Below are 8,092 nucleotides of genomic sequence, written 5' to 3'. Positions count from 1 at the left end.
GGCCTTCTAGCAGTGTGTGGGACTTTCTCTATTAGTCCATCTATACTGACCTCCATCAGGTTGCAAATTAAAAATAATTTTTATCTGCATCTACAGTACCTCTGAAAAAATATTTGGGCTTCTAGCTGTGTGTGGGACTTGTTCTATTAGTCCATCTATACTGACCTCCATCAGGTTGCAAATTGAATATAATTTTTATCTGCATCTGGCTCTGAAAAAATATTTGGCCTTCTAGCAGTGTGTGGGACTTTCTCTATTAGTCCATCTATACTGACCTCCATCAGGTTGCAAATTAAAAATAATTTTTATCTGCATCTAGCTCTGAAAAAATATTTGGCATTCTAGCAGTGTGTGGGACTTTCTCTATTAGTCCATCTATACTGACCTCCATCAGGTTGCAAACTGAATATAATTTTTTTCTGCATCTAGCTCTGAAAAAATATTTGGCCTTCTAGCAGTGTGTGGGACTTTGTCTATTAGTCCATCTATACTGACCTCCATCAGGTTGCAAATTAAAAATAATTTTTATCTGCATCTACAGTACCTCTGAAAAAATATTTGGGCTTCTAGCTGTGTGTGGGACTTGTTCTATTAGTCCATCTATACTGACCTCCATCAGGTTGCAAATTGAATATAATTTTTATCTGCATCTAGCTCTGAAAAAATATTTGGCCTTCTAGCAGTGTGGGGACTTTCTCTATTAGTCCATCTATACTGACCTCCATCAGGTTGCAAATTAAATATAATTTTTATCTGCATCTAGCTCTGAAAAAATATTTGGCCTTCTAGCAGTGTGTGGGACTCTCTCTATTAGTCCATCTATACTGACCTCCATCAGGTTGCAAATTAAAAATAATTTTTATCTGCATCTAGCTCTGAAAAAATATTTGGCCTTCTAGCAGTGTGTGGGACTTTCTCTATTAGTCCATCTATACTGACCTCCATCAGGTTGCAAACTGAATATAATTTTTTTCTGCATCTAGCTCTGAAAAAATATTTGGCCTTCTAGCAGTGTGTGGGACTTTCTCTATTAGTCCATCTATACTGACCTCCATCAGGTTGCAAATTAAAAATAATTTTTATCTGCATCTACAGTACCTCTGAAAAAATATTTGGGCTTCTAGCTGTGTGTGGGACTTGTTCTATTAGTCCATCTATACTGACCTCCATCAGGTTGCAAATTGAATATAATTTTTATCTGCATCTAGCTCTGAAAAAATATTTGGCCTTCTAGCAGTGTGGGGACTTTCTCTATTAGTCCATCTATACTGACCTCCATCAGGTTGCAAATTAAAAATAATTTTTATCTGCATCTCGCTCTGAAAAAATATTTGGCCTTCTAGCAGTGTGTGGGACTCTCTCTATTAGTCCATCTATACTGACCTCCATCAGGTTGCAAATTAAAAATAATTTTTATCTGCATCTAGCTCTGAAAAAATATTTGGCCTTCTAGCAGTGTGTGGGACTTTCTCTATTAGTCCATCTATACTGACCTCCATCAGGTTGCAAACTGAATATAATTTTTTTCTGCATCTAGCTCTGAAAAAATATTTGGCCTTCTAGCAGTGTGTGGGACTTTCTCTATTAGTCCATCTATCCTGACCTCCATCAGGTTGCAAATTAAAAATAATTTTTATCTGCATCTACAGTACCTCTGAAAAAATATTTGGGCTTCTAGCTGTGTGTGGGACTTGTTCTATTAGTCCATCTATACTGACCTCCATCAGGTTGCAAATTGAATATAATTTTTATCTGCATCTAGCTCTGAAAAAATATTTGGCCTTCTAGCAGTGTGTGGGACTTTCTCTATTAGTCCATCTATACTGACCTCCATCAGGTTGCAAATTAAAAATAATTTTTATCTGCATCTAGCTCTGAAAAAATATTTGGCCTTCTAGCTGTGTGTGGGACTTTCTCTATTAGTCCATCTATACTGACCTCCATCAGGTTGCAAATTAAAAATAATTTTTATCTGCATCTAGCTCTGAAAAAATATTTGGCCTTCTAGCTGTGTGTGGGACTTTCTCTATTAGTCCATCTATACTGACCTCCATCAGGTTGCAAACTGAATATAATTTTTATCTGCATCTAGCTCTGAAAAAATATTTGGCCTTCTAGCAGTGTGTGGGACTTTCTCTATTAGTCCATCTATACTGACCTCCATCAGGTTGCAAATTAAAAATAATTTTTATCTGCATCTACAGAACCTCTGAAAAAATATTTGGGCTTCTAGCTGTGTGTGGGACTTGTTCTATTAGTCCATCTATACTGACCTCCATCAGGTTGCAAATTGAATATAATTTTTATCTGCATCTAGCTCTGAAAAAATATTTGGCCTTCTAGCACTGTGTGGGACTTTCTCTATTAGTCCATCTATACTGACCTCCATCAGGTTGCAAATTAAAAATAATTTTTATCTGCATCTAGCTCTGAAAAAATATTTGGCCTTCTAGCTGTGTGTGGGACTTTCTCTATTAGTCCATCTATACTGACCTCCATCAGGTTGCAAATTAAAAATAATTTTTATCTGCATCTAGCTCTGAAAAAATATTTGGCCTTCTAGCTGTGTGTGGGACTTTCTCTATTAGTCCATCTATACTGACCTCCATCAGGTTGCAAATTAAAAATAATTTTTATCTGCATCTAGCTCTGAAAAAATATTTGGCCTTCTAGCAGTGTGTGGGACTTTCTCTATTAGTCCATCTATACTGACCTCCATCAGGTTGCAAACTGAATATAATTTTTTTCTGCATCTAGCTCTGAAAAAATATTTGGCCTTCTAGCAGTGTGTGGGACTTTCTCTATTAGTCCATCTACACTGACCTCCATCAGGTTGCAAATTAAAAATAATTTTTATCTGCATCTAGCTCTGAAAAAATATTTGGCCTTCTAGCAGTGTGTTGGACTTTCTCTATTAGTCCATCTATACTGACCTCCATCAGGTTGCAAATTAAAAATAATTTTTATCTGCATCTACAGTACCTCTGAAAAAATATTTGGGCTTCTAGCTGTGTGTGGGACTTTCTCTATTAGTCCATCTATACTGACCTCCATCAGGTTGCAAATTGAATATAATTTTTATCTGCATCTAGCTCTGAAAAAATATTTGGCCTTCTAGCAGTGTGTGGGACTTTCTCTATTAGTCCATCTATACTGACCTCCATCAGGTTGCAAATTAAAAATAATTTTTATCTGCATCTAGCTCTGAAAAAATATTTGGCCTTCTAGCTGTGTGTGGGACTTTCTCTATTAGTCCATCTATACTGACCTCCATCAGGTTGCAAATTAAAAATAATTTTTATCTGCATCTAGCTCTGAAAAAATATTTGGCCTTCTAGCAGTGTGTGGGACTTTCTCTATTAGTCCATCTATACTGACCTCCATCAGGTTGCAAACTGAATATAATTTTTTTCTGCATCTAGCTCTGAAAAAATATTTGGCCTTCTAGCAGTGTGTGGGACTTTCTCTATTAGTCCATCTATACTGACCTCCATCAGGTTGCAAATTAAAAATAATTTTTATCTGCATCTAGCTCTGAAAAAATATTTGGCCTTCTAGCAGTGTGTGGGACTTTCTCTATTAGTCCATCTATACTGACCTCCATCAGGTTGCAAATTAAAAATAATTTTTATCTGCATCTAGCTCTGAAAAAATATTTGGCCTTCTAGCAGTGTGTGGGACTTTCTCTATTAGTCCATCTATACTGACCTCCATCAGGTTGCAAATTAAAAATAATTTTTATCTGCATCTAGCTCTGAAAAAATATTTGGCCTTCTAGCAGTGTGTGGGACTTTCTCTATTAGTACATCTATACTGACCTCCATCAGGTTGCAAATTAAAAATAATTTTTATCTGCATCTACAGTACCTCTGAAAAAATATTTGGGCTTCTAGCTGTGTGTGGGACTTGTTCTATTAGTCCATCTATACTGACCTCCATCAGGTTGCAAATTGAATATAATTTTTATCTGCATCTAGCTCTGAAAAAATATTTGGCCTTCTAGCAGTGTGTGGGACTTTCTCTATTAGTCCATCTATACTGACCTCCATCAGGTTGCAAATTAAAAATAATTTTTATCTGCATCTACAGTACCTCTGAAAAAATATTTGGGCTTCTAGCAGTGTGTGGGACTTTCTCTATTAGTCCATCTATACTGACCTCCATCAGGTTGCAAATTGAATATAATTTTTATCTGCATCTAGCTCTGAAAAAATATTTGGCCTTCTAGCAGTGTGTGGGACTTTCTCTATTAGTCCATCTATACTGACCTCCATCAGGTTGCAAATTAAAAATAATTTTTATCTGCATCTAGCTCTGAAAAAATATTTGGCCTTCTAGCTGTGTGTGGGACTTTCTCTATTAGTCCATCTATACTGACCTCCATCAGGTTGCAAATTAAAAATAATTTTTATCTGCATCTAGCTCTGAAAAAATATTTGGCCTTCTAGCAGTGTGTGGGACTTTCTCTATTAGTCCATCTATACTGACCTCCATCAGGTTGCAAACTGAATATAATTTTTTTCTGCATCTAGCTCTGAAAAAATATTTGGCCTTCTAGCAGTGTGTGGGACTTTCTCTATTAGTCCATCTATACTGACCTCCATCAGGTTGCAAATTAAAAATAATTTTTATCTGCATCTAGCTCTGAAAAAATATTTGGCCTTCTAGCAGTGTGTGGGACTTTCTCTATTAGTCCATCTATACTGACCTCCATCAGGTTGCAAATTAAAAATAATTTTTATCTGCATCTACAGTACCTCTGAAAAAATATTTGGGCTTCTAGCTGTGTGTGGGACTTGTTCTATTAGTCCATCTATACTGACCTCCATCAGGTTGCAAATTGAATATAATTTTTATCTGCATCTGGCTCTGAAAAAATATTTGGCCTTCTAGCAGTGTGTGGGACTTTCTCTATTAGTCCATCTATACTGACCTCCATCAGGTTGCAAATTAAAAATAATTTTTATCTGCATCTAGCTCTGAAAAAATATTTGGCATTCTAGCAGTGTGTGGGACTTTCTCTATTAGTCCATCTATACTGACCTCCATCAGGTTGCAAACTGAATATAATTTTTTTCTGCATCTAGCTCTGAAAAAATATTTGGCCTTCTAGCAGTGTGTGGGACTTTGTCTATTAGTCCATCTATACTGACCTCCATCAGGTTGCAAATTAAAAATAATTTTTATCTGCATCTACAGTACCTCTGAAAAAATATTTGGGCTTCTAGCTGTGTGTGGGACTTGTTCTATTAGTCCATCTATACTGACCTCCATCAGGTTGCAAATTGAATATAATTTTTATCTGCATCTAGCTCTGAAAAAATATTTGGCCTTCTAGCAGTGTGGGGACTTTCTCTATTAGTCCATCTATACTGACCTCCATCAGGTTGCAAATTAAATATAATTTTTATCTGCATCTAGCTCTGAAAAAATATTTGGCCTTCTAGCAGTGTGTGGGACTCTCTCTATTAGTCCATCTATACTGACCTCCATCAGGTTGCAAATTAAAAATAATTTTTATCTGCATCTAGCTCTGAAAAAATATTTGGCCTTCTAGCAGTGTGTGGGACTTTCTCTATTAGTCCATCTATACTGACCTCCATCAGGTTGCAAACTGAATATAATTTTTTTCTGCATCTAGCTCTGAAAAAATATTTGGCCTTCTAGCAGTGTGTGGGACTTTCTCTATTAGTCCATCTATACTGACCTCCATCAGGTTGCAAATTAAAAATAATTTTTATCTGCATCTACAGTACCTCTGAAAAAATATTTGGGCTTCTAGCTGTGTGTGGGACTTGTTCTATTAGTCCATCTATACTGACCTCCATCAGGTTGCAAATTGAATATAATTTTTATCTGCATCTAGCTCTGAAAAAATATTTGGCCTTCTAGCAGTGTGGGGACTTTCTCTATTAGTCCATCTATACTGACCTCCATCAGGTTGCAAATTAAAAATAATTTTTATCTGCATCTCGCTCTGAAAAAATATTTGGCCTTCTAGCAGTGTGTGGGACTCTCTCTATTAGTCCATCTATACTGACCTCCATCAGGTTGCAAATTAAAAATAATTTTTATCTGCATCTAGCTCTGAAAAAATATTTGGCCTTCTAGCAGTGTGTGGGACTTTCTCTATTAGTCCATCTATACTGACCTCCATCAGGTTGCAAACTGAATATAATTTTTTTCTGCATCTAGCTCTGAAAAAATATTTGGCCTTCTAGCAGTGTGTGGGACTTTCTCTATTAGTCCATCTATCCTGACCTCCATCAGGTTGCAAATTAAAAATAATTTTTATCTGCATCTACAGTACCTCTGAAAAAATATTTGGGCTTCTAGCTGTGTGTGGGACTTGTTCTATTAGTCCATCTATACTGACCTCCATCAGGTTGCAAATTGAATATAATTTTTATCTGCATCTAGCTCTGAAAAAATATTTGGCCTTCTAGCAGTGTGTGGGACTTTCTCTATTAGTCCATCTATACTGACCTCCATCAGGTTGCAAATTAAAAATAATTTTTATCTGCATCTAGCTCTGAAAAAATATTTGGCCTTCTAGCTGTGTGTGGGACTTTCTCTATTAGTCCATCTATACTGACCTCCATCAGGTTGCAAATTAAAAATAATTTTTATCTGCATCTAGCTCTGAAAAAATATTTGGCCTTCTAGCTGTGTGTGGGACTTTCTCTATTAGTCCATCTATACTGACCTCCATCAGGTTGCAAACTGAATATAATTTTTATCTGCATCTAGCTCTGAAAAAATATTTGGCCTTCTAGCAGTGTGTGGGACTTTCTCTATTAGTCCATCTATACTGACCTCCATCAGGTTGCAAATTAAAAATAATTTTTATCTGCATCTACAGAACCTCTGAAAAAATATTTGGGCTTCTAGCTGTGTGTGGGACTTGTTCTATTAGTCCATCTATACTGACCTCCATCAGGTTGCAAATTGAATATAATTTTTATCTGCATCTAGCTCTGAAAAAATATTTGGCCTTCTAGCACTGTGTGGGACTTTCTCTATTAGTCCATCTATACTGACCTCCATCAGGTTGCAAATTAAAAATAATTTTTATCTGCATCTAGCTCTGAAAAAATATTTGGCCTTCTAGCTGTGTGTGGGACTTTCTCTATTAGTCCATCTATACTGACCTCCATCAGGTTGCAAATTAAAAATAATTTTTATCTGCATCTAGCTCTGAAAAAATATTTGGCCTTCTAGCTGTGTGTGGGACTTTCTCTATTAGTCCATCTATACTGACCTCCATCAGGTTGCAAATTAAAAATAATTTTTATCTGCATCTAGCTCTGAAAAAATATTTGGCCTTCTAGCAGTGTGTGGGACTTTCTCTATTAGTCCATCTATACTGACCTCCATCAGGTTGCAAACTGAATATAATTTTTTTCTGCATCTAGCTCTGAAAAAATATTTGGCCTTCTAGCAGTGTGTGGGACTTTCTCTATTAGTCCATCTACACTGACCTCCATCAGGTTGCAAATTAAAAATAATTTTTATCTGCATCTAGCTCTGAAAAAATATTTGGCCTTCTAGCAGTGTGTTGGACTTTCTCTATTAGTCCATCTATACTGACCTCCATCAGGTTGCAAATTAAAAATAATTTTTATCTGCATCTACAGTACCTCTGAAAAAATATTTGGGCTTCTAGCAGTGTGTGGGACTTGTTCTATTAGTCCATCTATACTGACCTCCATCAGGTTGCAAATTGAATATAATTTTTATCTGCATCTAGCTCTGAAAAAATATTTGGCCTTCTAGCAGTGTGTGGGACTTTCTCTATTAGTCCATCTATACTGACCTCCATCAGGTTGCAAATTAAAAATAATTTTTATCTGCATCTACAGTACCTCTGAAAAAATATTTGGGCTTCTAGCTGTGTGTGGGACTTGTTCTATTAGTCCATCTATACTGACCTCCATCAGGTTGCAAATTGAATATAATTTTTATCTGCATCTAGCTCTGAAAAAATATTTGGCCTTCTAGCAGTGTGTGGGACTTTCTCTATTAGTCCATCTATACTGACCTCCATCAGGTTGCAAATTAAAAATAATTTTTATCTGCATCTAGCTCTGAA

Source organism: Phyllobates terribilis, unplaced genomic scaffold (assembly GCF_046119375.1).
Source record: "Phyllobates terribilis strain yellow unplaced genomic scaffold, ASM4611937v1 Scaffold_10__3_contigs__length_209671492, whole genome shotgun sequence".
Classification (NCBI taxonomy): Eukaryota; Metazoa; Chordata; class Amphibia; order Anura; family Dendrobatidae; genus Phyllobates; species Phyllobates terribilis.
This window is presented reverse-complemented; position numbering follows the sequence as displayed.